This window comes from Cucurbita moschata, unplaced genomic scaffold, assembly GCF_002738365.1.
Source record: "Cucurbita moschata cultivar Rifu unplaced genomic scaffold, Cmos_1.0 Cmo_Scf00080, whole genome shotgun sequence".
NCBI classification, from domain to species: Eukaryota; Viridiplantae; Streptophyta; class Magnoliopsida; order Cucurbitales; family Cucurbitaceae; genus Cucurbita; species Cucurbita moschata.
Window position 1 is genome coordinate 203,986 of NW_019268596.1, and position 7,528 is coordinate 211,513.

A 7,528-nucleotide genomic window follows, 5' to 3' on the forward strand; every position below is an offset into this window, starting at 1 on the left:
CGATGTTGGATCTCGAGAAATCGAACTGCGATGAAAAGATAAATTTAAAACGACGTACAACACCTGTGTCAGAAATTTCAAGATATTTACAAACGAAAAAAATTATACAACTAATTGATGTCCCAGGTCGAATACAACTAACATACACTCCGGGTCGACACCCCTCTATGATTGTAGAGCTCCAGAGCATCTCTCCACCTTGACCAACTAAAAAAGGAGAAAGGTGTAAGTATAAAAATATACTTGGTAACCAACCTACTTTTAGGCCCTCGTTGCTTCCTTCTTCTACTAGGTTTCCACGACTTTCCTTTGGTCTATAGAAAGTTCGGGCCTACCCTTTATTGTGCTCTAAGCTACCGTGTAGGTCCGAAAGTTCTAATTGATTCCTCATTAATCATCTACCCTTGTTGTCCCGAGTGCCTCTTCGAGATTCATTCCTAAAACAAAAAAGTCGCTTTGGCCATGTCCAAATAATATGAAATTAAGAAAACCTAAAATAATACAAATGTCCAAATAATCATATCAATGCATTCTAATATATCATCATAAAATCCGCATCAGAATATCCTACCAATTTAAACTCAACATTTCTAGGATACTATCATTCTAAATTAATAGTCAAAAGCAAATATTTAAATATTCTTTTAAGTGCATGTAAATGAGATTCCTTGGGACAGGATTGAAACCTAGCACAAAGACATACCCTAAACATAATATCTGGTTTACTAGTGGTCAAATAAACTAAAGATCCAATCATACCTCTCGATAAGATTTAATATCCACACATTTACCTTTTTCATCCTTGTCAAGCTCAGTGGATGTGCTCATTGGAGTTTTGCAATCTTACCTTCATTGAACTTGAAGCTTTTGAGTAAATCCTTAGTGTATTTCTCTTAAGATACCATCTTTGAGTTGTTTGATTTGAAGTCCGAGAAAGAAACTAAGCTCTCCCATCATACTCATCTCAAACCCATTATGCATCCATTTAGAAAATTATTAAGAAGGATTAGTAGAACCAAATATGATATCATCAAGATATATTTACACTAATAGCATATCATTTTCTTTAATATTAATAAAAGAGCAGTGTCGAGTTTACCCATTTTAAAATCATTCCGAATAAGAAAATTACTAAGTCTAACACAAGCTCTTAAAGCTTGTTTAAGCCATAAAGAACCTTTTTCAACTTAGACATGATGTGGAAAATCAAAATTTTCAAATCCGGGAGATTGTTCTACGTAAACTTCCTCCATGATATACCCATTTAAGAATGAACTTCTAACATCTATTTGATACAATGTAAGAAGCAACAACAAGTAACATTCTAATAGTTTCTAATCTAGCAACCAGTGCAAAAGTTTCTTCATAGTCTATACCTCCTCCTGACAATAACCTTTAGCTACAAGCCTAAATTTTTTTGTAATGATATTCTCATTTTCATCAATTTTATTTCTAAAAACTTCTAATAATGGAAATATTAGAGGGCCGAAGGACTAATTCCCAAACTTTGTTCCTTTCAAATTGATTAAGTTCATCTTGCATAACTAAAATCCAAAACTCATCATTTTCAGCATTCTTAAGTCTTTTTGGTTAAATTTGAGAAACAAAAGGAAGATTATCAAATAAATTAATAGAAGAACGAGTTTTCACTTGTTCGAGATCACCAATAATCAAGTCCTTGGGATGAGATAAGCATATCTGAAAAAATTTCTTCCTTCTTTTCATTTGAACTCACCTCTTCTTTACTTGAAATAGTTTCTTTGCCTTTGTGATTGACAAGTAAATCTCCATAATTTCTTTCTAAATCATCACTCTAAATATACTCATTAGAAAGAGTATTACATTGATCTAGCAAATTCTTTCAAAGTACCCGTGTTCCTTTCAACACGAGTCCTTGGACAAGAGAAGTCATGATAAAAAGCATTATCTTTGCAAAATATTTCAAATGCTAAAGTATCCAATTCTCCCCAATGGTCCCTCCTAATTTTAGTAATTAAAAAAAAAAAAATTCAAAACATCATTCTTATGTTTTATGGTTAAAACCCAAATAAATCTCCAAAAATATCAACCATCACAGGCATAGTAATTCTCTCCTTATGTAGCTATTTTAGGAGAGCCCAATAAGTCCATACGTAATAGTTGAAGAGGTCTAGTACAAATCACATTTTTAGATTTGGAAGAAAACATGCTTTGTCAACAATTTTATCTTTTTCAAATTTAAATTGAGGAAGGCTTCTCATTAATGAATTTTTTGAGATATTTGAAATCAAGTACATACTAGTGTGTCCTAATCTTCTATGCCATAGCCAAGAGTTATTGTGTAAAGCCGAAAGACATTTATCTTGTAGGACAATAATTTAAATCATTAGTTTACACACTGTCATCTCTTCTTCCAACGAACAAAACTTTTTTATCAGTAACATTTTTAATTATGCAATTATTTTTATCAAATATAACTCTAAAACTTTTATCACACAATTGACTAATGCTCAGCAAGTCATGCTTTAAACCATCACTTACAGTACCCTCACCAATTATTTTACCCTTCTTGTTACCACGAAAGGTTATTAAGCCACCATCCTTCTTGGAAAAATTCACAAACTTGAATTGATTTCTCGTCATGTGTCAATCACTATCCAAGTACCACTTATTTTTATTGGAGGCTTTCAAACAAACCTCATCATCTTGTTCATCCTCTTTGTCACTGTGGACCATGAAGCAAAAATTTGCTACTTTTTCATCACATGCACTTTCATCACAATCATCCCAAGTAGTGTAGCCCTCATTGCTTTTTCTTTGGATTTCTTAGATGATTTGAGGAGAGACAATCCGTTCTTATATGACCCTGCTTTTTTCATTCATAGCATATTATCTCATCATGTTTTCATAGCATATGACCATGCTTTTTTCACCCTGCTATTTTTTATACTTACGTGTGAAGTAGGCAACATCATCTTCATCAGGGGCTTCCTCATCGTCGAAGTCAACTTCCAATGTGATGGACTTTAGGGCTATTCTTTTCTTCTTTTTGGATTCCTCTATCATGTGCTCATTCATGGTAATCTCATGTGTCATGAGAGAACCAACAAGTTCATCCAAAGGAAGCTTTGTGAGATCCTTTGCTTCCCAACTTTTAGGCAGAGACCTGAGAATTTTCCTTACATTTTTCGGAGTAGAATATATTTTTCCAAGATTTTTCAAAGCATTTAGAATATTAGGAAATCTAGTAAAGATATCACCTATAGATTCATATGCATCCAATTTAAATAGTTCATAATTATAAACTAACATGTTAATCTTTCTTTCTTTAACTTGATTTGTTCCCTCAAGAGTTTTTCAAGTTTTATACGTCGAATAACACATAGATACTCTACTAAATTCATCCTTACTTAGGACATAATAAAGACATTTGTAGCATTAGTATTAAAATAACACTTTTTCACTCATCAAATTCATCCTCTATTTTATTATTGGGATGTAAGGGTCTTTGCTAACACTTAACCATAATTGATAACTGATAATCAACCGATTGCAAACAAATTAGCTTTACAATAAGTATAATTTGTTCCAATAAAGTAAGGAGGCCTAGAGATTGATTGTTCTTCACAAAAACCATTATTAACACGTAGGTTTACCATAAACTCTAACAATAAAGTTTACATAAAAAATCTATAAGAGCAACCTTCTCTAATACCAATTGTTGGATCGGTATGACAACCCTGGAGGGGTGAATAGACTTTTAACAATAAAGTTAAGTGATTAATTTTTTTTATTATGATTTATTTAAAAAAAAATAAGTAGAAGATGATAATTAATACAATAAAATAGTTCAAGAAATAACAATAAGCAATTATGAAAAACTTATAACATGCAATAAATCACAATAACAATTTCAAGATTAAACATGAAAGAGTTGGAAAATATAACATTGTACTTTTGTAGTGGTTCGGTCAAACTCGACCTACTCCACTCCCCAAGCGCCTCTTGAGAATTTTAAAAAACTTTTCTCAACTCTTTCCTCGGATCAAAGCCCAACCGCTACACCCCACTTTTTTTATGAGTTCAAGAGCAAACTCAATTCTTTCCACGACTCAGGATCAAACCATTACAAGTATCTGAATTTTGTAGGAACACACTATAACCATCTAAAAGAGTAGATTTACAATTTGATCACTCACAACTATTTCCTCACAATAGAATAAAAAACTCTTTCAAGAATAAGATGAAAAAAATAAAAAAATTGTGTTAAAGTATAGGAGAGATAATGAGTTTAAATAGAGAAGTAGAAGCAAAAATAGGATTTAATATGGATTATTAGAAAGAGAAATGGGAGGTAGAACATTAAAACATTCTTGTATTTTATTGTATTCAAACAAAAATGAAAGGTACACGATTAATAAACATTCTTGTATATATGATGTTGTTATAAAACCTGGCTTTTAAAAGTAATTAAAAACTCCCCATTTATTATTCTTTCAAAGTTGTAAGTGTCCTATTTTGATTGGTCCATGATTCAATTTTGCCGCCACATCAACACGTCAGACATTTTGTTTGGACGGTAACTTTTTCGTTTTGGTTCTGATTTGAGTAATTGAAAAATGCGTTGGAATCGTTATTTCCAACTTTACAATGTAGACTGATAATTGTTAACAATTACGTGTAGGTTTGTTATCATCAAAATATTATTTAATTAATTAATTTGAGATTAAGGACCAAAAATCTCATATGACCTAAGTCAGTCCTATCAAACTCTTTCTTCCCGAACATTTAAACTCCAATAATTATTTATCATCTCCAATAAATAAAGATCATCAACATAAATGCCTACAATAAGAATTTTGCCTCCCTTCCTCTTGATGAAGAGGGTCTGCTCATTGGAACTGCTTTTGAATCCTTTCTTAATGAAGTATGATTCTTTTCGACTAAACGTATGTTCTAGGTGCTTGTTTTAACCCATAGAGAGCCTTTTGGAGTTTGTACACCATCCCCTCACTTCCCATTTGGAATTAGCATTTTGGTTGTTCAACAAAAATATCTTCTTTTAACTCGTAAAAAAGTTGATTTGACATCTAACCGATAGAGTTTCCAATCTTTCTAGGCTGCAAAAGCAATTATCATTCTAACAGTATCTATTCTGGCCACAGGTGCATACACTTCCGTAAAATCAATTCATTACTCTTGTGTGTAGCCTTTAAACGTCAATCTTGCTTTGTATTTATCAACTTCTCCAGATTCATTTATCTTGCTCTTATAAATCCATTTCTCTCTTATTTTCCTTGCTCCCCGCCGGTAGAACCTCCAAGTTTTGTGTCTCGTTTTTTTTTTCATTGGATTTGATTTCTTCATTCATAACCAATCTCCATTTTGGACTTTTGACAACTTCCTCAAAATGCACCGGATCTAAAATCATTAAGAATTCCTTTTCTTCATCCTCTTTAGATAAGCCTTCACCGAAATTATAATATGCATACCATACAGGTGGATGTCGATTTCTCCCATCCCTTATTGACAAATTTTGTGCAATAGCTACTAGAAAAGTGTTATCAGCAACTAGTTCGACGGTTTCAGCAACTAGTTCAGTTGTTTCCTCCGTGATTTCTCCCTCTTCATTTTCAGCAACTGGTTCAATTGTTTCAGCAATCGGTTTTGTCCTTTCCTCTGTGATTTCTCCTCCTTCAGCTGTGTTCTCATAAATTTCAATATTTTTCTCAGTCCAATTTTGATCGAAGAATGACTAAGCCTGAAACATAAACAATTTAAGTTTGATGATATTATTGAATATTGAACTTGGCTAAACAATTTGAGTTTGATGATATTATTGAATATTGAAGTTGGCTAAACAATTTGAGTTTGATGATATTATTGAATGTTGAACTTGGCTTTTATAGCCTTACAAATAACTAAGAGAAATAAAGAGTAGATAAATTAAATAGCTAAAAATAATCTAACTATATGAAAAAAATATTCTAACTATATGAAAAAAATGATGTTTATTTAACCAAATCAAATTATTCTAACACCTAAATCTAACATCTAACTCTGTGTAGATAAACACGCTTTACAAGGAAAACACACAGTTAAACACCTAGGGTTAAGACATAATGTATAATACATATATACACGTAAAAAAACTCAACGGGGAGACAACAGCCATTGATCACCCAGAACATAGATCAAAATAGTCCATCCTCTTTTCTAACACAAGAAAAAGCATATAAAACAACATTAAAAAAAACATATCATTGTAGAGACAGTTTTGTAATTTCTTATATCGTGCATAACATACTCATCTTTATTGCTCAATTGATATTCTAGTCATGCATATCCCATATCTAGCTTTACATAATACATAAAACAACATGTTTCCCAGAAATATCAACCAAGGGCATAATAGTAATTTTACCATCACATACATATAGTACATACTTATCCAAATACACCTTTCTCAAGTCCTGAACATGCATTTTCTAACCATCAAACGTAAGTAATGCTCGCATGCTAGCACGTCCTAGCAATCCCTATAAGTATTACTTCCCTAAAGTTCTTGTGGTTACCTACTTGGATGATATATGTTTGCCTGAGTTAGCTTTTTCGCATGTTAGAAGTTCCAAAAATTTTGAAATTTCTTCTGTAGGTCCTATTTCAAGCACTATCATGGTTAGTATTAATATTGAAATGAAGAATTGTTAAATATAGGTCAAACGGGGAAGAAGAGACTCACACAAACTTAAACGCACCGAGAAAGACTTTTCATGCGCGATTTTACGCAAAACTATCACATGCAGAGGGTTGCTGCAAATAGGAATCAACAGTCAAATAACTGGATTGGGTTCGAGTTGCACTTCCGATTTTGGTCGAAGGTTCACAAGTTGCGGGCGTGCAAGTCTCGAGTTAAACACGAGTTGTCGAATCGGGTCAACCCGCACATGTGTCGCCACAAGTAGTCGAATGAATATCTCCACTCAATGTGTTGCCACGTGTCCCACTCTACTACAGACGCACTATCGCCGCCACCTACCAACGCGTGTCCGCTCCCTCTTCATCCATGTTCAATTTTTCAGAAAAACGATGTGGTTCCAAATTTCCTTTGTAATAACTTTTGAATTTTGTAACTTCTTACCGAGACCTCAAATCAATTTGATTCCATTACCAAATATGTAGATTTTTAACCCATCTACATATATGTATTTTTCTCTGAATTTCCCGTCTCCCGTAGCAAGAAATAATCAAGTATAAATTTTGTCAAGAATTCAAAACTTAAAAAACTTACCATTACTTGACGTTCATCAGAACACCGTCTTCCGGTCTGAATCAACAACGACTTCCTTCATAAAACTTGTGTGACATCTCTCCTATATCAACATACTAAAAGTAATCTAAGAAAAGTTCTCCAATCTTAAGAAAAGTTAAAATCAAGAACTTGAAACACTTTCCTTCTATTATTTCTTGGATTTAAACAAATCAAAAGTCAAGAATGGTTTTTCAAACTTACTTGAGCAATTCTTGGGAAGGAAATCCAACAAATTCC